Below are 23,727 nucleotides of genomic sequence, written 5' to 3' on the forward strand. Positions count from 1 at the left end.
TCTGTACACTTTTTGCATATTATTTTCCTATTGTTTTTCTGTCTTCCACTTTTACCAATTTCTTTTGCACTAGCTGAACACTTTCTAGTGTGATATTTTAATTCTTTTAATGATTTTTTAAACTACTTTAGGGTTAATTTCTTAGTAGTTGCTACAGGATTTCCGTACACATTTTACCAGATCAACTTGAGAATTTTGTAGTAATAATTCCTTTGAGATACAGAAGGATTACTTCTGTATAACTCTTATCCCTCTTTGTGATATTATTATTGTGCATATTAAATATGTCATAAGCACACCAGTGCATTGTTACCACCATGTAATTTATGACTCATATAGAAGCTTAGAGCAGGAGAGCAGGTCCATAATTAGATAATTTTAAAATTAACCTCCTTATTTACCATCTTGGCTTGCTCCTTTGGTTTGTTTCTGTGGCTCCAGCCTTTGGTGTCAGACTCCCACTCCGCGCAGCTTTGCTCCTGCCTACCTCCTTTTTCCTGTTATTGTTCATCATATTACATTTCTACATGGTTTGGGCCCAACAGTACAATTATATACATACCGCTTGAGATAACTGCTTTTAAAATCAGTTTAAAGTAGGAAAACAAATACGCATTTATAGTCTTTTATAATTAGGCAATTACTTTCAATAGTATTTTTAATGTGGATTCAAAGTACCATATAGCTAACTTGCTCTCAGCTTGAAGAACTTTCAGGAATGTATTTATTTTGCATTCATTTTGAAATAATCTTGCTGCCTATAGGATTCTTAATTGACAGTCCCTTTTGAACCTTTTGGATGGTGTTCCTCAGCCTCCGGTTCCATTATGTCTGATAAGTCAGGTGTTAATTTGAGTTTCCTTTTTGCATAATGAATAACTTTTCTTTTGATGTTTGTATTATTTTCTCTTTGTCTTTCAAAATTTTTACTGAGATTTGTCTGAATGTGACTGTCTCAGTGTTTACCCTGCTTGTTGTCGAGTTCTTGGATGTGTGGTGTTTTCATCAGGTTTGGATGGTTTTAATCATTATTTCCTCAACACTTCCTGCTTCTCCCCTTCCCTTCGTCTAGCATCCGGGTCGGGTCCACGTCTGTGGGTGAGCTCAGTGTTTCTCTTCCGCTGTGTTCACTTTTCTCATCGTCTTTTCCTTTGTTCTTTGGGGTATAATCTCTATCAATCTCTCAGCGTGGCTGCTTCTTTCTGTCCACCTCATCCTAATTTTGATCTTCTCTAAAAGATTTTTTGTTTCAATTTTTGTGCTTTTTTTAATCTCTGGAATTTTTTTTTCCAAAAAATAATTTTGCTTTCTGATATTTTCTACTTGTTATGACATTGTCATATTACTATCCTTTTATTATTTAAAAATATATGATATTTTATATGTATTATTTATAATATGCAATATATATGTTTATATATTGTATGATATATATTTTCCGTATTTTTAAAGCTTAGCTAAGATGGACATGTGAGCTCTCATAGGAAGTTTCTGGCACCTGCCTTTCCCCCTGTGGGTGGGTGACAGTTTTCTGTTTACTGTGGACTGTATGTTTGAGTCCTTCCATCAAATCCACGTGGTGACGCCCTAACCTCCAATGTGATGATATTTGGAGGTGCGCTCTGGGGCATAATTAGGTTTAGATGAAGTCATAGAGGTGGGACCTTCATGATGGGGCTCATTCCCTCCAGCAGAGGAAGAAGACAGACCCTCCTCTCCTCTGCAAGCCCCAAGGCCCAGCCTTGGGAGGAAGGTGTGCGCACAGTGGGAGGCAGGGCTCCACAGGCTGGGAACACTCTTTCCACCCCTGCAGTCCCCACATGCACCAGCACTGTGGTCTCAAGCTTCTCACCCTCCAGAATGGTTAGAAGACAATGAGGCTGAAGTTTCCCAGTGGGTCGTATTTCCTTGTGGCAGTCTCAGAGAAGACATGCTTCTTTTCATGTCTTGTGGTTTTTCTTGTTGTTACTGAAAACCTGCTGTTTGGGGTGATACACTTGAGGGAGCCCTAATTCAGGCTTTGTTGTTGTTTGCTTGTTTGTTTATTTAGGACCTGTAATTAGGGCCTCTCTTCCCTCCCTGTGGGGCTCCTGCTGCTCCTCAGAGGGCACAGCCCTGGTCATGCTCAGAGCCTTCTGGTAGGACAGTGGGCTCAGTGTGCTCTTTGCTGTCTAGTACTTGAAGTCTCTGCTAAGCTGTCTGAAATTCAAATTGTGGCCTTGCAAATCCATCTATAGATGTTGCTTCAGCATTTCTTCAAGCCTGGCACATGTGCCACTTCTAGTACGGAACATGAGACTTGGTAGGACATAAAATAAATAGCTATCGGATTGTTTCTAAAGTACCTCAGGAAATGATGCATTTAGTGCAAGGAGCCCACCCCCCACAGACACCTGCCTGCTGGGGGCCAAACTGGGTGGGCAGAACTGAACTATTACTGGTCGTTCCCAAACTGAGTGAGCTGGGGAGACAGGAGCAAGCTGTGTATGTGAAAGTTATGAACCTACAGCAAGTGACTTCCTTCTGGGATCCTTGGAGGGACGGGGAGGTTGAGGGTATGTCACCAGCAGACTTCCTCCTGCTCTCACTTCAAAGCCTCGCTGGCTGTCTTTCCCAGGGGGAAATCAAGTTGTTTATGATGTGGAGACGTGGCTGAGTGGGTGACCCCACCACACAGACAACTGAACTTTGGGAGACTTGGCCTGAGAAGCCATTGGCTCAAACCTCACAGGAACTTAAGTGTCCGTTAATCTTGTTGCTTTACAAACACACACTGTGCTGCCTGGTGCCACAGCTGCATAGATAGTTTGGGCCTGACCTTTAGCCTCAATGGTCACGATTTAGAAATGTTCCTTTAAACGTGTGTGCAAAGTGAAATGGGGACAGTAGAGTGAGGCCTGACAGGCCCTAGTGACTTCATGGAGCAGGTGGTGTTGGAGTTGTGTCTCGAGGTATGTGTAGGAGGTGTGCAAGTCATTTATAGTAAGAATCCCTATAATTTCATCCCAGGGGCTCCTTCTCAGACCAGCCAGAACCAGGATTATAGCCAGGGTTAAACCAGCACTTCCCATGCCAAAATCACTCAGAGTCAATTAAGGGGTGGATTCTGATGACTGACTGGGCCATCATGGCCTGTCTGAGCACCAGGCTTTCCTCTCTTACCCTGGTTGTGGTCTGTTTTCCTGGACCTCCCTGGAAATCTTCACTGTGAGTGTGAACGTGGGTGTCCAGACTTCTCTTGGCCCTTCCAGGTGTCTAGCGTGGGCCTTCCTATGACCTGGAGTAGATGGTATGAGGCTACTTTTCCTCTTTTCCTAAAATCTCAGAGATGAAAATTTTTAGCTTCTGATTTTTACAAGTTCACAGTTCACACTATTCTTTTTGCAAAAATGTATTTTCTTAAAAAAAAAAAAACAACTTTCAGTTAGTTGTCGTGGCACACACCTGTAATCCCAGTGGCTTGGGAGGCAGAAGCAGGAGTACCACAAGTTCAAGGGTAGCCTTGGCAACTTGGCAAGACCCATCTCAAAAAATAAAAAAAATGAGCTGGAGAGGTGGCTCAGTGGTTGAGCACTCCTGGGTTAAATCTTCAATCCCTCCCCCACAAAAGTAGTTTCAAAACAAGTTTGAAAAACACAAATAATTCTGTCCTTCAATATTTCTCTCTTTCTGAGACTATGATTTAGAATCCTGCAAAATATTTGTCTTTTATGTGGCTGATCTATATACCCACCCTGAAGACTTAAGCTTGTGGCCCCTGCACCTGTGCATGTGGCAAGTGGCATTTATGCTGCAGAGATGCTCCCCAGAAGCCCAGGGCCCTGGTCACAACTGTGCAGGATGCTAGCAGCACCATGTGCTGCTGGGCTCAGCAGGTAGACACTGTCTTTCCAGGCACAGTGGGATGCATGTGAAGTACAGGGCTCTCATATACACCTATATTGGCAGTGCATTTTAACTATTCCCTGTGAAGGGATAAAGTGCTTAATTGAAGACATCCCATAGACAAGTACATGCTAAGCTTTGCACCAAATCCTAACCTTGGGCCTTGGTTGTTGGCATAGTCTTGATAAGGGGCACCATTTTGGTAGTGCTTGTTTGAAAAGGTAGAATTAAGGTTTGCTGAATGCAATTTGGGTAGCTTTTTTGTTTCTTCCTTTTTTTTTCCTCTATAGAGGTGGTCCAGTGGTGGGGGGATGAGGGACAGAGAGTCTCTTTGGGCAGGAGATGTCATGGGCACCTCAAATTAACGTGAGCAGCAGCCCCTTCTTGTTGTTTGGATGGACCGAATGCAGCCAGCAAGACCTGGACATCTCATAAGCACAGAGTGCACATGTGATTCTACAGTGCAGAAAGCTCATCAGCAGTTACACAGAGCCAGGAACTCAGGGAGTGATGGATGGAAAAGAGGCATTCAGGGTGACAGGAATATTCTGAGTGGAGGGTGGGTTCATAGGTATATACAGCATCAAATTCATAGGACTGTACCCTTTAAACATATGCACCATATTAATTATAAATTATATCTCAGCAAGGTTGGTTAAAGGTCTCCATGTGTGCATTTAGGTCTTGCCATTTCCCATCAGCCTATGGTTCTCTGGAGGAAAGGCCATGTTTTCCTTGTGTGGGGTGCAGCAAGGCAGCAACACACTGTACCTAGGAGGCCTCTGACACAGACCCCAGTGTGAACCCACACTCTGCATCTGCCCGTTGTGATCACTGGAGAAACAGCCTAACCTGGGCCTCAGTTTTCCCATCTGTAATATAGGGACAAAACACCTCATATACAGAATATTTGGAGAGTAATTGGTATGATTCTAAGTAAATCTTTGAAAATAATTGTTATGTAATAAAAAATACATGATAGCTACTATTATTCCTTTTTATTTTTTGGCAAAAATTCAAGGTAAATTAAGTAGTTTGGGATCTATTGTACCTTAGAGTATACTTTGCTAAACAGTAGTATATACAAAGTGTTTGGTTCAGATTTCAATTGACTAGGTTTTTCTTTTTGTCTGTTTTGGTATAAAATTTCAATATATTCTGTGAATTTGGTGAGCAACATACTACCTGATTCTGTAGTGTTCTTTCCTTCTAACTTAGTGGCACAGTTCTTGGGTTGGGGAGGTGTCATAAGGAAGAGGTTTAATGCACAGTCTCCCATCTCTAACCAATGGGTCGACAATTTGGCAAACACAGAGGACTGGGTAATGCAGATGAAATTCCTGCTGTTTTCCTAAAGAGAAAATGAAGGAAATTATGTCTTACAAGATCCCCAAGGAGATATCTTTACATCTGGAGAGTCCCCTTTGGTCTCTTTTATTCACGACTAATGTAGTTGCAAAAGTGTAATTTGACAGTAAAAATATTAACCTCTAAAGGCAAGTTTTCTAAGATGACATTTACAAGCCATTTTACACATGCTTATAGATTAATGTGACACAAGTTGTCTGTTTCCAATCCTGTCCTCAGTTCTTCTTATATTAGGATTGATAGCATTTGGTTTTCAATGTTCCTCTTGGGGCTCAGACAGCCTTGAAGGTATCATTTAGAAAAATGATGGAAATCTGATTCTAATTTTTATCTCATCATAAATATCTCATCATAAATATCTCATCATTTATCTCCTAAAATTCGTCTGCCCCAATACACATGTACTCTCTGTAATTTCATATATAGGGATCTCAATTCCTAGTAAAAAGGCCAAATTGACCCCTGGGACTCCAAGGTCATACACGTAACAGCTTTGTGTTTTCTTAGCTACTTTGTGTCTTCCCACTGTGTTTTCTGTAATGAACTTTGAAATTACTTTCATTTTTCTTTATGCCATCAGCATGAGACCTCGTTTAAGTGCCCCTGTTTCCCTTTCACCAAGACACACACTGCTTTTGGTGATGCCTGGGAGGAACAGGTCCCAGAAGAACTTGGTCACAAATTCAGCATCTACTTATTGAATGCTTTTTAAGCGCCCTGCACTGTGCCAGAGGAGTGAAGAGGAGACAGGTCCACGTCCACAGGCAGATTACCTTCAGGTGGAGTCCGGGGATAAGAGTCAACCAGGAGCATTCCAAGAATAGCTACTAAGAAGGAAATGATGTAGCATAACAGAGCAATCTGGTGCAATCTACATAATGTAAATCATGCAACAATACCAAGCGTAAGGAAATTGTGTAGTGTGTACTCAGGGGCACGCACAGCAAATTAGAGGAATGTGGAGTAACATACATGGAGAGGGACATCAGAAGGGTACAGGAAGTTTGGAGTGGACAAGCCTAAAGGGAGGCCCTCTGAGCACTGGCCCTTGAGCTGGGGTCTTTGGCATGATCTTAGTGGTGACCATGAACATGGTCTTCACAACGGTGAAGGTCTCCAAGTCTGCCCTTCAGACAGAGCCGGTCCAGCAGCCTCTCTGGGTCAGGGCCCAGGCAGCACCTGGGTTCCTTCCATCCTTCCCAGCTCACAGAACCAGGCACTGGCCAGCTCCCTGGAGGTTCTTGGGGCCTGGGGCAATCCTCCTGCATTTCCATGAGACAACATCTGGTGGAAGGATGAGTCACTTCCTGAGTGTCTTTGTGAAGGAGCCCTTTCCCAGAATCCCTAGCGGGCTTCTCACTCGGCATTGGCCAGGGTCGTACCACGTGCCTCTTCCTAGCCAATCAGTGGAGGGGCAGCGAGGCCGAGGTGGGCGGAGCGCCGTGGTCTCTTGAAGAGAAAGGAAGCCATAGTGGTGTTAGAACTCAGGAGGTGCGGGCCGAGGGCTGCTGTGTGGTGAGTGGCCGGTGGGGTCCTGCCTGTGTGACCCCGAGGTCTGCGGACAAGGTCCACATGGGAAAAGCGGTGGAAGGACGCGGGCGAGATCGCTGCCTGTGAGTGGGGAAGCGGCCCTATGCCTCAGGGGATCAGCTGCCTCTGGGCAGCCTCGGCCCTGGGCAGCCCTGGGCGTGGTCCGCCCCAACCCCGTCACGAAACTGAGCATATGGCAGCCTTTTCGTGCCTGGATTCTGGACAGATGAAGTGAGCATTCGGACCCCTCAGGGAGTAAAGGTGGGGCTTGTTATGTGGAGCAGCAGGAAGGGCCGGCAGTGATGCCCTGGGCAAAGGCCAGTTGCCCCGCAGGCGGTGGTCCTGTTGGAAGTGGTGGTAAAGTGACAGGGAGCACTCAGCTGGGGGTGTGTGCGTGGGACAGGTGACTCAAGAGTTTTCAGTGCAGTCTATGTTTCCACCAGTCACCACAAAAGTCCTCTGAATGTTGCTTTTGGGGTTACAAATAATTTTTAGAAAGCGTGAATTTACAGATACAGAACCCATAAGTAACAGGGCCAGGTGTAAATTGGTGAATCCGTGGAGTGGGGAACTCTGTTTTTTGTATATCTGATATGGCCCCTGTATGTTTTCACGTATTCAGATGTTAGCACTCAATATGATAAGCCATATTAAATGAGCTGTTTTAGTTGAATCACACAAGGATGGAGAACATACATTTTTAAAGGGTAGTTATATCCTTGGAGAGAAAAATGATAATAACATACAGAACTGCTAAATTCTTTTACTCTTTTACATTTTTAAATAATTAATTATTTTGTCCATTTCAGTTGTACATCAATTCCTGAAATATAAGGCAGGTTTTAAATCTGCACATGCTCTGAAAGGGTGCAGAATCACTGCATTATGATTTCAATTCTAATGACAGAAAAAAACTCTCATGGTTTCCAAAGATGAATTGTTCCTGGCAGTGAGATGTGATTCAGAGTGATCCAAAGTGGAATTAGTTGTGGGAAGGAAGCAGTTGACAAAGAAGAACCAGAATTTTTCATAAATGTTGGAGAGTTGAGGTCTGTACTCTAAAAGGTAGGATTGGGAAAGTCCCAGCAATCGGTGACAACTACTTGCATCAGGGAGAAGATGAGGGCAGAAGGGAACCTCCTAATATGTGCACTGCAGCCTTCTGACTGGCAGGGAACCAATGGATTCGTCTGCAAGGCATGGGCAGATTACATTCTTTTGCTCCAGAGGAACGGATCCTCTTGAACCTCCACTTGCCCCAGTGTAGTGCTCCCAAGGGAAGAGGGTTTGCTTTGTAATAGGACTTCTGTTATTATTCCTAAGTATCTAAATGGATGGCAGCCAGGTTTAACTTTGAGTTAGCATCATGGGATTTTAAAGTAAGAGCATGACCCTCCATTCCATTTTTCTGCTCTAAATAGAAATCATATTCTGATTGTTCCCTTTCCTGGGCACAATAATGCATATTTAAGTTCTTCATTCATGCCCCACAAAATAGCTGATTTTTTTTGCTCTTCATTTTCTCCCCTTTAAAAAATTAAAGCAGAGAAAATGGGAAAGTATTCTTTTTTTCCTAGAATTTGAAGAATCAAAGAAATGCCCTTTTCAGCCCAAACTGTAATTATGGGGCCAAGAGACTTGTTAGCTCCACTGTCTACTATCATCTTTTAAAGAAGTTTTTAAAATTTGTTCTAATTAGTTATACATGATAGTAGAACGCATCATACATAAATGGTTTATATCTTCTCATTCTTCTGGTTTACATGATGTAGAGTTATATAGTCATGTGATCATATATGCACATAGGGTTATAATGTTTGATTCATTCTACTGTCCTTCTTGCCCCTACACCCTCTCCCCTCTTCACTCCCCTCTGCACTAATCCAAGTACCTCCATTCTTCCCTAGCCCCCCCACCCCCTTATTGTGATTTAGCATCCAAATATCAGAGAAAACATTCAACCTTTGGTTTTGGGGGATGGCTTATTTTTCTTAGCATGATATCCTCCATTTCCATCCATTTACCAGCAAAGGCCATAATTTTATTATTCTTTAAGCTGAGTAATATTCCGTTATGTTTCCATGCCCTACTTTCTTTATCTGTTAATCTGTTGAAGGATACCTAGGTTGGTTCCATAGTTTAGCTATTATGAATTGTGCTGTTATAAACATTGATGTGACTGCATCACTGAAGTATGCTGATTTTAAGTCGTTTGGGTATAAACCAAAGAGTGGGATAGCTGGGTCAAATGGTGGTTCCATTCTAAGTTTTCTTGAGGAATCTCCATACTGCTTTCTGTAGTGGTTGCACCAGTTTGCAGCCCCATCAAGAATGTATGAGTGTGCTTTTTTCCCCACATTCTTGCCAACATTTATTGTTGCTTGCATTTTTGGTTATCGCCTGTATCATCTTTTAAAAACAGTATTATTTTAATTCTATAAATTCATGCGTACTGTGTGATAATTTATGCTTACATAGAGAACATAATGTTCAAATCAGGGTAGTTAACATTTTCATCTCAAACATTTCAAACTTTAAATGAACACAATAATTGTACATGTTTATGGGCCACAGTGTGATATTTCAGTACATATATACAGTGGGTACTGATCAAATCAGGACAATTAATATTTCCATTTTCTTCTCACTACCTTATAATTGGGGTCTTTGAGCTTTTCTCTCTGGTTAGACATAAAACATAATAGGTCATTGCAAAGACTTGTCCCCCAATTCTTTTGTAGAGCGCCAGAACGTATTACCACTATCTAACTCTTTTGGTACACATTATCCAATCTCCCACTACCCACCCCTCAACACTTCTCAGCCTCTAGTAATCACTGTTAAACATTTAGATTCACTTTTAAAAACATACATGCATAAAAACATGGAGTTTGACTTATTTCTCTTAATGTAATACCCTCTAATTCCACCCTCTTTGCTGTAAATGATGAAATATCATTCTTTTGTGGCTGAATAATATTCCATTATATACAACTGTGTGTATATACCACAGCTTCTTTATCCTTTCATCCACTGATGGCATCTGGGTTGGTTCCATATCAGCTACTGTGAACAGTGCATCCATGAATGTGGGTGGCAGGTATCTCTTTTATATGCTGATATCATTTCCTTTGGAGATATACCCAGAGTGGATTATATAGTAGATCTACTTTTAGTGCCTCCATCTGTTCTCCATATGACTGTATTAGTTTGCGTTCCCATCAATAATGTATGAGAGTTTCCTCTCACTCATATCCTTGTCATCATTTGTTTTTTGTTTTCTTTTTGGTGATGACCACTCTAACTTTGGTGAGATACTATTTTTTGATTCTTATGGCCCTGATGACTAATTAAGTTGAGGGATTTTTTTCCCATGAATTTGTTGGCCATTTGAATTTATCCCTTTAAAAATAGACATGCAGACCAGTGGAACAGAATAGATTCAGAAATAACCCTATGTACTTACAGGCAAATGATTCTCAACAAAGGTGCCAAAAACATATGTTGGAGAAAAGAGAATGTCTTCAATAAATAGTGCTGGAAAAACTGGATATTCACTAGGAGGAGATTTAAATTTGACCTCTATTTCTTGGTATGAAAATAAACTTGAGGACTGGGGTTGTAGCTCAGTGGTAAAGCACTTGCCTGGCATGTGGGAGGCCCTGGTTTCATCCCCCATAACACAAACAACAACAAAAAATGACAATGAGAGCAGAATGGGTAAGAAACTCAAATGTAAGATCTGAAACTATGAAACCACTAGAAAGAACCAGAGTAAACATCTTGTGACATTGGTATAGGCAATGAAATTTTTCATAAGACCCCCAAAATACAGGGAATAAAAGTAAAAATAGACAAATAGGATTAGTCAAACTGAGAAGCTTCTATGCAGCAAACTTGCCATAGAGGGAAGAGACAGCCTGCAGAATGGGGGAAAATTTTTGCAAACGATGAATGTGACAGAAAGTTACTATGTGAAATATACAGGAACTTAAAATACTCGATAAGAATAGCCACATGAGCAACAACATCATCAACACAAAGTTCTTCACAAATAACCCACTGTGATACCAGGGCAGATTTTTTGCTCAGAAGAGCAGATTCTGGAGAGAAGGGGACTTTGGACTACTCCATTCTGACAGGGCAGAAGGGGACTCCAAAATGACCCAGTTGCTCTCTGGCTACCTCTGCATTGCTTTGTGGACCAGGGTTACTCAGTCAGGGTCACTGTGATTTTGGCTGATCTTCTAGTTAGTGGCCTAAGTGAAATACACTTATATATTCCCTAAGATGATGCTGATGTTGTGAAATGGAAATGACAAGGTTCTTTCTCTGTGACTGGGATGAAGGGTGAGAATTTGGTTTGAATCTACGGTGAACTACCACATCCAGAAACGTGATTGGTGAGTGGTTGGAGGCCTCCTCTTCCTCCTCAGGGAGCACATTTATATTAGTACCATTTTGCAGGGGAGGGTGGTAGTTTGTCTCAAATAACTTGGAGGTTTTCCCTAGGTGTGGAAGTTGATATTTCTGATGTCAATCTTGAGCCAATCACCTGATGATGCTTAGCAGGCAGGCAGTTGGGCTCCTGGGTCTGAGGCCTGGAGCAGAGGTCTGAGCTGCAGCTCCAGATCGAGGTGAAGAGAGGAGGAAGGGAAGTGTCAGGTTCTAGTTGGTGGCTTGTCAGACTGGCTGTGTGGTGCCATCACTGGTTGAGTTGTGAGCCTTGCCAGTGCCCAGTCTGATACAGACTTTTAAGAAAACAGCTCTGCTAAATTTTTTTTTTAGTTTTTTTTTTTTTTTTTTTTTTTTTTTTTTTTTTTTTTTTTAGGTGGACACAATATCTTTATTTTTTTTATGTGGTACTGAGAATCAAAACCAGTGGCTCATGAATGCTAGGCAAGTGCGTTACCACTTGAGCCACATCCCCAGCCCCAGCTCTGCTAATTTTAACCAAGATTGATTTTTGGACTTTTGACTTCTGGAACTTCAAGATAATAAGCTTATTTTGTAAAGTTAAAAAAAGTTATCAGACCTCTGGCCAGTTATGTTGTAGCCTCAGTTTCTTCATCTGTAAAATGAGATTCTGGCCCCTTTGCAGTTTTGTGATCTGTTGTGAATTGATGGTTTATTTTCTGTCTCCTCTTCATGATGTGATGCCTACTCCTTCCCCTTCCCTCATGTATACGTTTTCCTGATGGGCCAGGAGAGCAAGGCAGCAACATTTTATTTGCTTATCCTGAAGATGTGAATTGAAATGGAGCCTTAAATTGTCTAATTCTGAATCTGTGAGTGGATCAATTAAAGGGGGAGCCTCCAAACGCTGAGTCAAAAGACCATGCTAAAATGCTACATCCTTACCACTATTATGCAAAATTATAGTTTAATGGGGCAAAAATAATTGCATCTATGTTTCTAGCACATTTCATGATGTGCTTTGCCTCATGGATTTACCAGGATTTTAATCTAGTATAAAGCTCTCTTGGTTTTTCAGAAGATCCTCTTTATGGCTTGAGTTAAGTATGTTTTTATGTAACAAAAACCTTTTGTGCATCTTCTAATATGGTGCCAGAGTGAAACAAATTGCACTTGGTGTTTTATTGGTGGTGGTTTGAGTTCATGAAAAAAGGTAAGATAAAGAAAAAGCACATAGCAAAAGCAGCAGAGGTTGTGTAACTCCATTAAATTATGTTTATGGGTTTACTTGTCAGAGTTTTGTAACAAAATGTTTTTTCTGGAGTCTGTTTATCAGTATTTGTTACTAATTAGTGCCTACAAATTACCCTTTTATGGGAGTCATGTTCTTGCAGTCATCCTGGTGTCTTAATAATCAGAGCTGTAACTGCTCACGTGCTTTGCTGTTGTTAGGTTTTGCTTGTGCTTTTCTTTCTGGTGCATCTCATGGTTCTCTCTCTTCCCCAAAGGTTTCCAACAACTGTGACTCCATTTTCGTGAATGGGAAGGAAATGAAGAGTAAAGTGGACACGATAGTGAACTTAACCCACCAGCACTTCACCTCCCAGGTGGAAGTCACTGTCTGGGCGCTCCGACTCCCCTTGCAGATTGAGATCTCAGACACAGAGCTGAGCCAGCTCAAGGGTTGGAGGATCCTGGTGGCCTCCAACAGAAGGTGAGGACCATACCACAGTGGGTTACAGTGGTCTGTGCTTGGGGTTCAGATGAGTCTGACTTGGGACTCACTCACATTTTAGTATTAACACCTTCTAGAGTAGTTGTGAAGATTCAGTGAGATGATAGGTGTGCCTAGCATGGGGCCTGGCATTGGCTCAGCTGTTTTCCATCCCCATCTCACTCCTGTTCATTCTTGTGTTCCTCTTCCTTAGTCTCCCTGCTCATGGATGTTGGTCATTTCTCATGGACACAATGCAGGGATTAAGACTGTGAGCTCTGAAGTGAGACTGACTGAGTTTTAAACCCTGGTTTTCCCACTTAAAGCTCTGTGAACTTGTGGCTTCACCTGTCCATTCCTCAGTTTCTTTATCTGAATTGAGAATAATATTACTGAAAAGTTGTCCCAAAAATTCAGTGATGTGATGCGTACTCCAGTAGACAGAATTCTAAAGATGAACTGCTTGCTCTCCAAGATTCCCATCACCAAACACTGATCTGATAGGGTGGTGAAGGGACTTCACAGAAATAGCTACAAACAACTGATCAATGGAGAGTACCCTGGTGGGCCAGACCCATCAGATAAGCCATTTGAGAGCAGAACATTCTCCATAGCCAATAGCATAGTGGAAGTGGGAGGGATTTGAAGGTGTGAACATTTGGACAGGGTGTTGCTGGCTTTGAAGATGGACTGAGCCACATTTCAAGGAGAGAGGGTGACAGTATTTAGGAGCTGGGAGTAGCCTGAGGATGCGCACCAGTCAGAAAATGGGGGCCCCAGTCCTTCAACAAAAGGATCCAAATAACCTGCAACAACCAGACAGATCCTAGAGGTGGGCTCTTCCCTCACATCTGCTCATCAGGGTCAAGGCCAGAAACAGGAGAGGAAAGGCCAAGGTTGGCCTGAGTGGCAACAGGGAAGGTGGTGATGGCGCTCAGAATTTGAGAGGAGCATCCTGGGGAAATCACTCACTGCACAGACAACTGCAGGGCTGGTAGAAATCTAGACTTCAGAATGCTGCCACTGAGGGCCTGGAGGGAATTGAGGAAGGCCGATCCTTGCTAGGAGGCCGCAGATTGCTCAGCAGAGCTGGGTACTGCTGGTATGTGGAAAGCAAGTGAGGCTGGCTGTGGCTGAGGAGGTGATGGGTGTGCACCTTGGAGTCTTCTTGCTATGTATGGTAAAATGCAAGAGGGGAGGTAAATGGAGGCAGGACTGTTAAAAAGGAACAGGACCTGAGGATGTTGAAGTTTTTAGCATCACTAGATGGTCAGCTATGGGAAAAGCAAGAGACTCCCTGTTGGAAAAGTGGGCCCTTCAGCAGAGGCCGAGGATGGGACTCAAGACTCTTCCCTGAAACCCGAAGGACAGGCCCAGAGCTTACTGTTTGTGTGGCTTCTTGATTTTGGTCCACCCTCCACCTCTTCCAGGGCTGTGCATTCTGCCTTTTAGGCAAAACTAGCAGGGAAGGAGTGGGCACTCCATGGTGTCCGAAACAGATCACCTGGGCTCTAAGCCCAAGTTGTCATTAGAGCCAAAGCTCAGAAAAGCCCATCAGCACTTGTGCACTAAAACAGAACAAAGTTACTAAAACAGGTTTTAGTGGGATCCAGGGTTTTCTGTCATAATATTCAGAATGTGCAGAAGACAATTGAAAATCACTTGTTATACCAAGCAGGGAGAAAAAAACAAAGCTCTCAGTGAGGAATTACAAATAGCCCCAAAACAAAATAAAACAAAAAAAAAATTAGAAAATCTCAGCAAGCACATGTACTCATCATAAAGAAGAAGATGTAAATCATAGGACTGAAAAAGAAAGTAACTGTCAGTGGGGCTGTCAGAGGATCAAGTCAGTGGAGGGCAGACAAAAGAATTTACTTATTATGAGTAAGAGAGAAGTAGGTTGGGAACAAGCAAACAGAGCTTCAGGGACTTGTGAACAATGACAAAAGATCTAAAGTTCTGTAATTAGAATCTGAGGAGACAGGAAAGGGTATAGGGATGAAACAGTATTTGAGGAAATAGTGGCTGAAAACTTCCCAAATTTGACAAAAGATACAGCTTATGGATTTGAAAAGTTGGGAAATCACAAAAGTGACAAATCCAAAGAAATCCATGCCAAGGCAAATCATAAGTAAGCTTGTGAAACTTAGAAGACAAAGGAAGAATCTTAAAAACATCCAGATATTACACTATTTGAATGAGGGTGAATTTCTCACCTGAGACCAAGGAGGCCAGAAAGACATGGCACATTTTTCCAATGGTGAAAGAAAAGAACTGTCAGTCCTGAATCTATATCTGGAAAAAGTATTCTTCAAGAATGAAGGGGAAATAAAGACATTCTTACATGAAGAGAGACAGAATTTATTTCCAGGAGACCTACCCTCAAAGAATGGCTAGCGGAGATTCTCGAAAGAAAAAGAAAATGATAACTGAAAAAGATTTGGAACTTTGAAAAGGAAAAAAAAGAATGACAGAATCAGTGAAAATTAAATAGGATAGAAGTCTTCCTGAATTCATGAATTTCTTAAATTATGTTTGACAATCATATTTGGTTGAGACAAAAACTTAGGACCTCATCAATGTGGTGCTTAAAAGCACATAGAGGAAGTCTTTAAAACAATTGTTTGTGAAAGCAGGGAGGCCAAGGAACCTAAATGGAATTAAGGTGCCTACCTTCCAAGTGGTCAAACTTTGATACCAGGCCAAAATAAGTTATGCATGGAGGTTAAATTGCACACCCATGCATGCATACAGGCACAAGTGACTCTAAAGTTGGTGAAATCTGAATGAGCTCTGTGTGTGCCAAGGCCAATTGCTTGGTTTTGGTATTGTCCTCTCATTACAAAGATAGTCACTTTGCAGTACTGGGTAATGAGTGTATGGGATCTCTCCATACTTTTTTTTTCTTTCAGTGAATTTGTGATTATTTCAAAATTAAAAGTTAAAAGAATTAATAGAATACAGTTTATCTTAACCTAACAGAACTGTTTTATTTCAATAATTCAGAACTTCTAAAAGTTCACGTGTTTACTGACAACTTTTATCATACTGCCACCTTTTAATGAAGTGTAAAATATACTTTATAATGCACTTCTTTCAGTTTTATCCACTTAATCAAGGGGAACTTCTCATCACTAGCACAAAAAAGACAGCTGGTATCATTTATTATAAAATAAATTGTATCAAAAATTAATACAAAGAAAACAATGTTTTAAATTTCTGAGTAGATGCTGTATCTCTGTGTGTCTTTGTTAAGTATCAGGACAGCATTTAAAGACTTTGTAGCACTGAACAGAAACAGTGCTGGTGATTTTTTCTGATGGACTCAAAAATAGAATGGGAATGACTTTTCAGTATGTCACAATGTTTTTAATGCTGTGTCCCTTTCCCTCTGAAGGCATCTCTCTTACCCATAAAGATCTTTACTTCTCACTTCAGGAAACTGGAATTGCTGATCACAGTGCTGGTTCAAGGAGGCACATTGACCTATTGTGAATAACACATATTTCAGAAATCAAATGGAACTGGATTCAAGCCTGCTAGTTAGCAGTTGTCACGTGTTTTAGTCAGTTTGCCTCACTGAGATCAGAAGACCTGACAAGAACAACATAGAGAATGACAAGTGTATTTCAGCTTATGGTATCAGAGGTTCAGTCCATGGTCATGTGACTCCATAGCTCTGGGCCAGAGGTGAGGCAGACTATCATGTCAGAAGGGCAGGGAGGAAGAAAGCAGCTCAGGACGTGGTAACCAGGAAGCAGAGAGAGTACCACACTCAGCAGGGACAAAATATAAACCCCTAAAGTCTATTCCCAGTGACCTGCCTCCTATAACTACACCCCACTGCCTACAGTTACCACCAGTTAATACATATCAGTGGATTAATAGGTCACAGGTCTCATAATCTGATTTTTTCACCTCTGAACATTCTTTCATCGTTCCATACATGAGCTTTTGGGAATGCCTCAGATCTAAACTGTAACACATGTATTAACCACTGTGAGCCTTTTGTCACAGCCACAGTAAGGATGAGGTTAGTTGTAGAGCCAATGAGGATGCACACAGGGACAACCAGATTGGGCTTGGCCCTGCCTCTGCACATGATCAGTTACGTGACTCCTTTCTTATGCACATGATCAGGATAGCAGTCCAACTTCAGTCTTCAGGTTTTGTGAGGAATGAATGAGTTAAACGTGTGGCTGTTGTAAAGTCAGGTGTCATTGTGGGGAGACTAGGCCCATAGTAGGTGTAACAACAATACATAGGAATTGCTGTCATTTCATCCCCTGATGTATTCCTCCTCGCTGGTGGTCACAGACTAGGCAACAGCCATGAATCAAAGTCCTCTCCTATGAGGCCACAGGAGAGGTTCTTCTTTAGGGGAAGGTTCTGGAATTGCAGAACCAGAGGATTTCTCAGGGTGGGCTGTGGACAGATGGAGAGCATGTGCCAGGATTGGAGGAAGGGCCAGAGCCTTGGAGAAGGAAAGCAAAAGCCAGGATGGGCGAAAGGAGAGATCCACTCACAAGTTTTACCAGTAACACGAGCAGCTTTGCCCCCAGAGCAGTACTTGTGAGTGAGGGCAAGATGTGCCAGGGAAGAGCACTCTGGCACCCCAAGGGCCTAAGCAGGAGGAAGCTGCTTCTGTGGAGTCCACTGGCCCAGGCCAGTGAGGAGTGGGAAATGAGAGCAGGCCAAGCCCACTGGCTCCTGGTTTATCTTTGCAGTTCCTAAGGGCTTTCCCAGTGTCTTCACACCTTGATGTCCTTGGTCCTTGATCTTTATACTCCCAAAGGGGAGGAACAGGCAGCCATTCTTATTTTCATTTTCAGCATGAGGTACCTGAGCCCATGGGAGAGAAGAGAACCTGGCTCAAGGCCCAACAGGGAGTGCAAGCAGGAATCCAGACAGCTCCTCTGTCTGAGGACCTCGCATTTCTGCTTCAGAAGCCACGGTCTTGCTTCATTTCCACATGGGGAAATCGTATTTTGATGCCCAGTTTCCAGAAGGCAAAGAGCAGAGGCTCCATTTCTGCCTGTCTGATCTGTAGTCTCCTGTGGCAGTGGACCACGGAAGCCAGGGTGCACTTGCTGTCCACCTTCTAAGTGTGAAGCAGCCTGTGTGGCTCACAGTGACTGCTGAAAAGGTATTGAATGAATTAACTGCTGGAAGTTGAGTGAATCAATGGATGAACAGATTTGGCCTGAGAAAAGCCACTTTATTTTCACTCTGCACCGTCACCTGGACTCTAAACCAGGGGCACATGATACTCCTTCCCAACAAGGACGCTTACTCTGTTGTGGTCTGTTTGTGTTCAGGCCTACCGGGGATAGCGAGGACGAGGAGAAGAAGGGGTGAGGCTGCTCCCTGCAGTACCAGCATGCCCTGATGCGCGTCCTCACCCAGTTTGTGACTGAGTCATCTGACTTGGGTCAGCTGACCTACATGTTGGGCCCAGACTGGCAGTTTGATATCACTGACCTTGTAACAAGAGTTCATGAAGGTGGAGGAGCCCAGAGTCGCCCAGTTACAGGATGGCAGGACCCTGGTTGGTCAGGAGCCGGGAATCACCACTGTTCAGGTACAGGGGGTTCATGTTTTGCCACCTCTCCAACACCAGTACCTGCTGATGATGCAGGCAAATGCTGCCATGCAGGGGTGTGCACATGTGTGAGGGTGATTGTGCAAATGTGCAGATACCGAGTCTGCCTGTAACAGAATCATGAGAAGCAATAGAGTTTTCACCAATTTTAATAACCTAAACACATTTTGTATTTTAGAGAGGGTTGAGAAAAATGCCTGATCTGTTTTTACCAGAGAAAGCTAAATGAAACACATAGTGTAAGTCACCCTTTTCCTGATATAACACTGTTGTTGTTTTTTTTTTTTTAATCTGTACTAGGAGGTGGTAGAACCTCTGAAAGCAAATTTCTCCTCAACCTTGACATTTAACCATTTAGCTATATTATACCTTTAACAGTAGGCAAAGATTTTTTAAAGCATGTATTTGGTTATAAATCACAAAGAATCTATAGTTAAAAGTTCTTTATTTTCATCATACTAATAGTAAAATAATTTCTAACTGATTTTGGCAAGATTAAAAAAGAAAAAGTTACAGCTTGTTTTATTTTTGCAAATTTAAAATGTTACTGCTCATAGTTAATTATGTCTTATTTTAGGTGTTGCCAAAGTTAATTTTCGACAAATTTGAATTAAATATGTAACATTCTATATTTGTATCTATTTCTGTGTAATATATTACCACCAATTTAACATTTCAAGACAACAGTAGTTTATTAAGTTATATTCTGTGGGTACACAGTCCTGGTGGGTGGCCTGGTTCTATGCTCAGGGTTCCTAAGGCTGAGATCCAGGTGCTGGCTGGGTTTGGCCCTTAATCTTGGAGTTTTGGGAACTCATTGGCTTTTAATCTCATTCAGTTTCTTGGAAGAACTTAGCTCTCTTATAGCACTGAGGTCACAGTTTCCTTACTGTCATCCCGGTGTTGCCCTGTCCTCTAAGAGGACCCCTCCATTCGTTCTCACATGGTCCCTCTCTCATCAGTAATGGCTGGATTCAGTCCTTCTCACACTTAGAGTCTGAATTTTCCTGCTACCAGCTGGGGAACGCACTCTGCTGTTAAGGGTTCCTGTATAATTCGGGAGACCCTTGTTTTAGAGCCAGCTATGCCGAATAACAGTGTGAATGTAGAGTGCTTTCTCATTGTGTTTGAAGGTTAAGGTCAACATTTAGGGGGACTGTTCTAGAAATTGTGCCTTTGACATATTCCTGTCCCGGTTTCAGTCTCCCATGGTTGCACATTAGATGGTAAAGTGGTAGGAACGGCTCCTTAGGACATGACTATTCCCTGCCCCACTTTAACTGTTCATCCAGTTATCCCACAGTGGTCCACACAGTGATCATATTGTCCCATGATAGGCATCTAACCTGCCCATTGGAAGGGATGTGAGCAGAAGAGGGCTGAGCACCATTTCCTTCAAAAGAGTTGACCACAGGCCACTGCTTTCAAAGCCTGAATGTCGGTTGTTGGGAAAGCACTACTCTTTGAGTGCTGAGTACCAAGGCAGGCAATTTGAGTTATTGCCTCTAACTTAAAACAAGCTTATCTCAGAAAATACACTGTTGTTATCAGGGCATGAATCCCAAGAAAGGAAGTAGATTAAGGTGACCTTTATAAAACTCCTTCAAGTGCTAAGTTTAATTGGACAATGGCAGGATACCTACGTAAGCAGTCTTCCTGTGTGTGCTCTGTAGAGCACTGCAGAGTCTCTCGAGGCCCCGCCAGCTCCAGGACTTGAAATTGTCACGTGGGCAGAGACCACACTTTCTCACTTACTCCCCAGGTCCTCTCACCTCTCTCTGACTCCATCCTGGCTGAGAAGACAGTGATTGTCCTGGATGACCGCGTCACCATCGTGGAGCTGGGCGTTCAACTGGTGGCTGGATTGTCCCTCTCCCTGCAGCCTCACAGGGTGGACCGAAGGGTCATCGTCTCCACAGTGGCTGCCCAGGATGTCCTCCAGGCCCCACAGCAGGTGAGAGCCTGGAGGCCTGTGCCCTGGTCCATGGTCAGCTCCTCTCCAGGTCGTTTTGTCCTACACAAAGGGTCAGTAGGGTCTCGCAGCCCCTTGCTGTTCTTGGAGCTGCTCCCTGCATCTCCCCCAGCACATTGGGTCTAGGAAAGCATGTAGAGATGAAGGCTCATTTCCTCTGCCATTTGTTCTCCAGCAGGATAACCTGTGATAGGCACAGTCTGCTGTTGGACTGTGAGCTGAGGGCCATGTTTTTTTACCTTGGCCAAACCAAATGGGTAATTTTTGATACTGCATCTTGCTAAGTTGCTGAGACTGGCCCTGAACTCATGATCCTCCTGCCTCAACCTCCTGATTGGCTAGGATTACAGGTGTGCATCACTGTGCCTGGCTGTTGCAAATCATTTATAAAGATAACCGAGGCACTGGGCCGTTCAAGCAGTCCAACTTCATAATCCATCGTTTACCAAGATATTTACCAGAGTGCGTTTTGCTTCATCAGCATTGGCTTCCTAATAAAGAAGGTTCAAAGTGATATTATCTTTAGCAGTAGCCTGATTAGTTGCCCCTAAAATTGATTCAGATAAATTGCCTGATCTTTCAGAGTGTTTTTAGAAAGGTCAAAGTCAAATTCTTTGATATGGCATGTAGTAAATTAATTTACACTTTAGTGCATTCATGAAAGGTTATTATTTATTTCTCATACCAGTGGAGCTCCTGCAGATTATTGATGCCAGTTCAAGGCATGACAAGAACTGTTAAAGATTATAAAATGGAAGATTTTTTTCTACATATACTTAAAAGCGTTTATATAGGAAATCTTGCTTATGTTGTAAATTTGAAGGGAGCTGATCATGCTTTGATTTCGTTTCCCTCATGAAGCCATAGTCAGTTCTTGGATTTTGTTCAGTGATGGCTCCGTGACACCTTTAGACATTTATGATCCCAAGGATTTTTCCATAACTGTCTCATCATTGGATTAAATGGTGGTGTCTGTCCAGCCAAACTTGCAGTTCCAGTGGCCGGTTGTGGTTGCAGAGGGCGAAGGACAAGGGCCCCTGATAAAGTTGGCGATGATGATCAGCGAGCCTTGCCAGAAGACCAAGAGGAAGAGTGTTCTTGCTGTGGGTAAAGGAAGCCTCAAGGTCAGTTTTGCACCAGGCATCGAGGAGGAGCACCAAGGAGGCAGCAATGACATTGAGGGCGTGAACCGGGAATACAAAGATCACCTGAGCAACTCCATAGAGCGGGAAGGGAGCCAGGAGCGAGCAGTCCAGGAGAGGCTCCAGCGTGGGGGCCCTGCTGGCCCAGAGGACAGGACCAACAGGAGCACAACCCTGTCGCTGCCTGAGGAGGGGAAGGACAAGAAGCTACTCAAGAGTGGTGGTGCAGACGCCTTCACCAGCTTCCCCACCCAGGGGAAGTTTCCAGAATCCAGTAACCCTAGTGACCTTACAGTGGCCTCCAGGGGCTTGACGGCATGTACACCCTGCTCTGCGTCTTCTGCCTGGCCATCCTGGTCTTCCTGATCAATTGCGTGGCGTTTGCCTGGAAGTACAGACACAAAAGGCTTGTGGTGATCGAGCAGGGCAACATCCCCCACTCCCACGACTGGGTCTGGCTTGGGAACGAGGTGGAGCTTTTGGAGAACCCAGTGGACATCACGCTCCCCTCGGAGGAGTGCACAACCATGATAGACAGGGGGCTGCAGTTCAAGGAGAGGAACTTCCTGCTGAACAGAGGTTTCCAGAAGCCCTTCCACAGTCAGCTACTCAGACCTTCTGACTATGTCTATGAGAAAGAGATGAAAAACGAACCTGTAAACTCTTCTGGCCCAAAGAGGAAGAGGGTCAAGTTTACTTCCTACACCACCATCCTCCCTGAGGATGGGGCCCATACACCAACTCCATCGTGTTTCACAGTGATGACAACATCAAGTGGGTCTGCCAGGACATGGGGCTGGGGGACTCACAGGACTTCAGAGACTATATGGAAAGACTGCAGGACCAGATGTAAACTCCTTTCTTATATTGTATTCACTTTTATGCCTTCTGTTTTCTGAACGGTGGAGCAGTGAGTCTGATCTGACTTCACAAAGCTGAGTTTGTGGAGGTCTGGAGGGAGCCCTTTCTAAGCATGTTTCAGAGACCTGGAGAGTTACGTCAGCTGGGTTTTAAGCTGGGAAATGCCTCTAAAACAGCTACATGTAGGGACTGGAGGAATTCTAAGACAACAGTTTTGCCTACAGCCTGGTACCAGCTCAGCGCAGGTAGAGTAAACCCGACCCCACAGACATTGTTAGTCATCTCATGGCGAATGGCTGTGTGTAGTGAGGAGAGATTTGGATGGTGATTTTCCTTTTCCTAGACCTTTTAAAGCACAGAGGGCAGGTACAGCCCGTGGCCTGGGTTTGGACACACATAAGAGGTGACTGAATATAGCTATCCTTATTTGTTAGGAGCGCTGCTCAGTATTTTTATATACATTTCCACCTGCACCTGTTCCTTTGACCTCTGGAATTTTTTTTGAAACATGAAGAGAAGAAATTTCAGTCTTTGAGATCTGTGTGATTTACAAATGAGTTTTATTCCCTGGGATTTGCCGCGTCACGTCATTTCCTGGGTCTCCATACAGGATGTCAGGTTTCTCAGGTTTTGAGCACTTCTTTCTTTAGTGACAGCATCTAAGAAGTTTATTCTCACTTTCTTTTTCCTACCTTTTGCTGTTGAACTTTCTTGTGTATGACTGGGACAGGGGTTTTGCTTAAAATGTTGATATCCAGTGAGGGAGGGTCATCTCTTTACATTTTTCTATGTGAAGTTTAAAACAACTTGGAGGAAAGTTGTGAACACACATTTATTTTTGTCCTCTGTTTGCTAAGAATCCTGGGGAGCTCCTGGGGTACACTGCTGAGGGCAGAAAGCCCCTAGGGAACAGTGATTATGCAGGTTCTTTGTAGTCAACACAATGTACCATCCAAACTCAATCTAAAGGTAGAATCCATCTACATCTGTGCTGAAGGGAAATTGCCCAGGAAATAGCTTCCAATTAAACTTTCAATTTTACCAGAAAAAAAAATTGTTTCAAGTTAGCAATACATATAAATTATCCATACAATAACTGTTTTCACAGGTGTGCATTTGTGGGAAAAGCAATAGGTTCCCCCCAGAATTCACAAAAATAAATGACTGTTCCAGAGCCCAAGAAGCAGCTATTATGAACAAACTATAGCTATTGAAAAATCAAAGTGCTAAGAGG

At 43.1% G+C, this 23,727-nt stretch overlaps 1 pseudogene across 1 annotated transcript in view; it reads left to right on the forward strand.

Annotated features, from left to right (window-relative positions):
• Positions 1 to 22,821, forward strand: part of LOC308644403 (transmembrane protein 132B-like) — a 63,388-nt pseudogene extending 40,567 nt beyond the window's left edge. The window contains exons 3-6 of the transcript in view: positions 12,708 to 12,913; positions 18,235 to 18,497; positions 20,281 to 20,472; positions 21,348 to 22,821. The product of the transcript in view is annotated as a transmembrane protein 132B-like (transcript). The remainder of the gene's footprint in view (positions 1 to 12,707; positions 12,914 to 18,234; positions 18,498 to 20,280; positions 20,473 to 21,347) is intronic.
• Positions 22,822 to 23,727: the final 906 nt, after the last annotated feature.

This window comes from Spermophilus citellus (assembly GCF_964194105.1).
Source record: "Spermophilus citellus genome assembly, chromosome: 3".
NCBI lineage: Eukaryota > Metazoa > Chordata > Mammalia > Rodentia > Sciuridae > Spermophilus > Spermophilus citellus.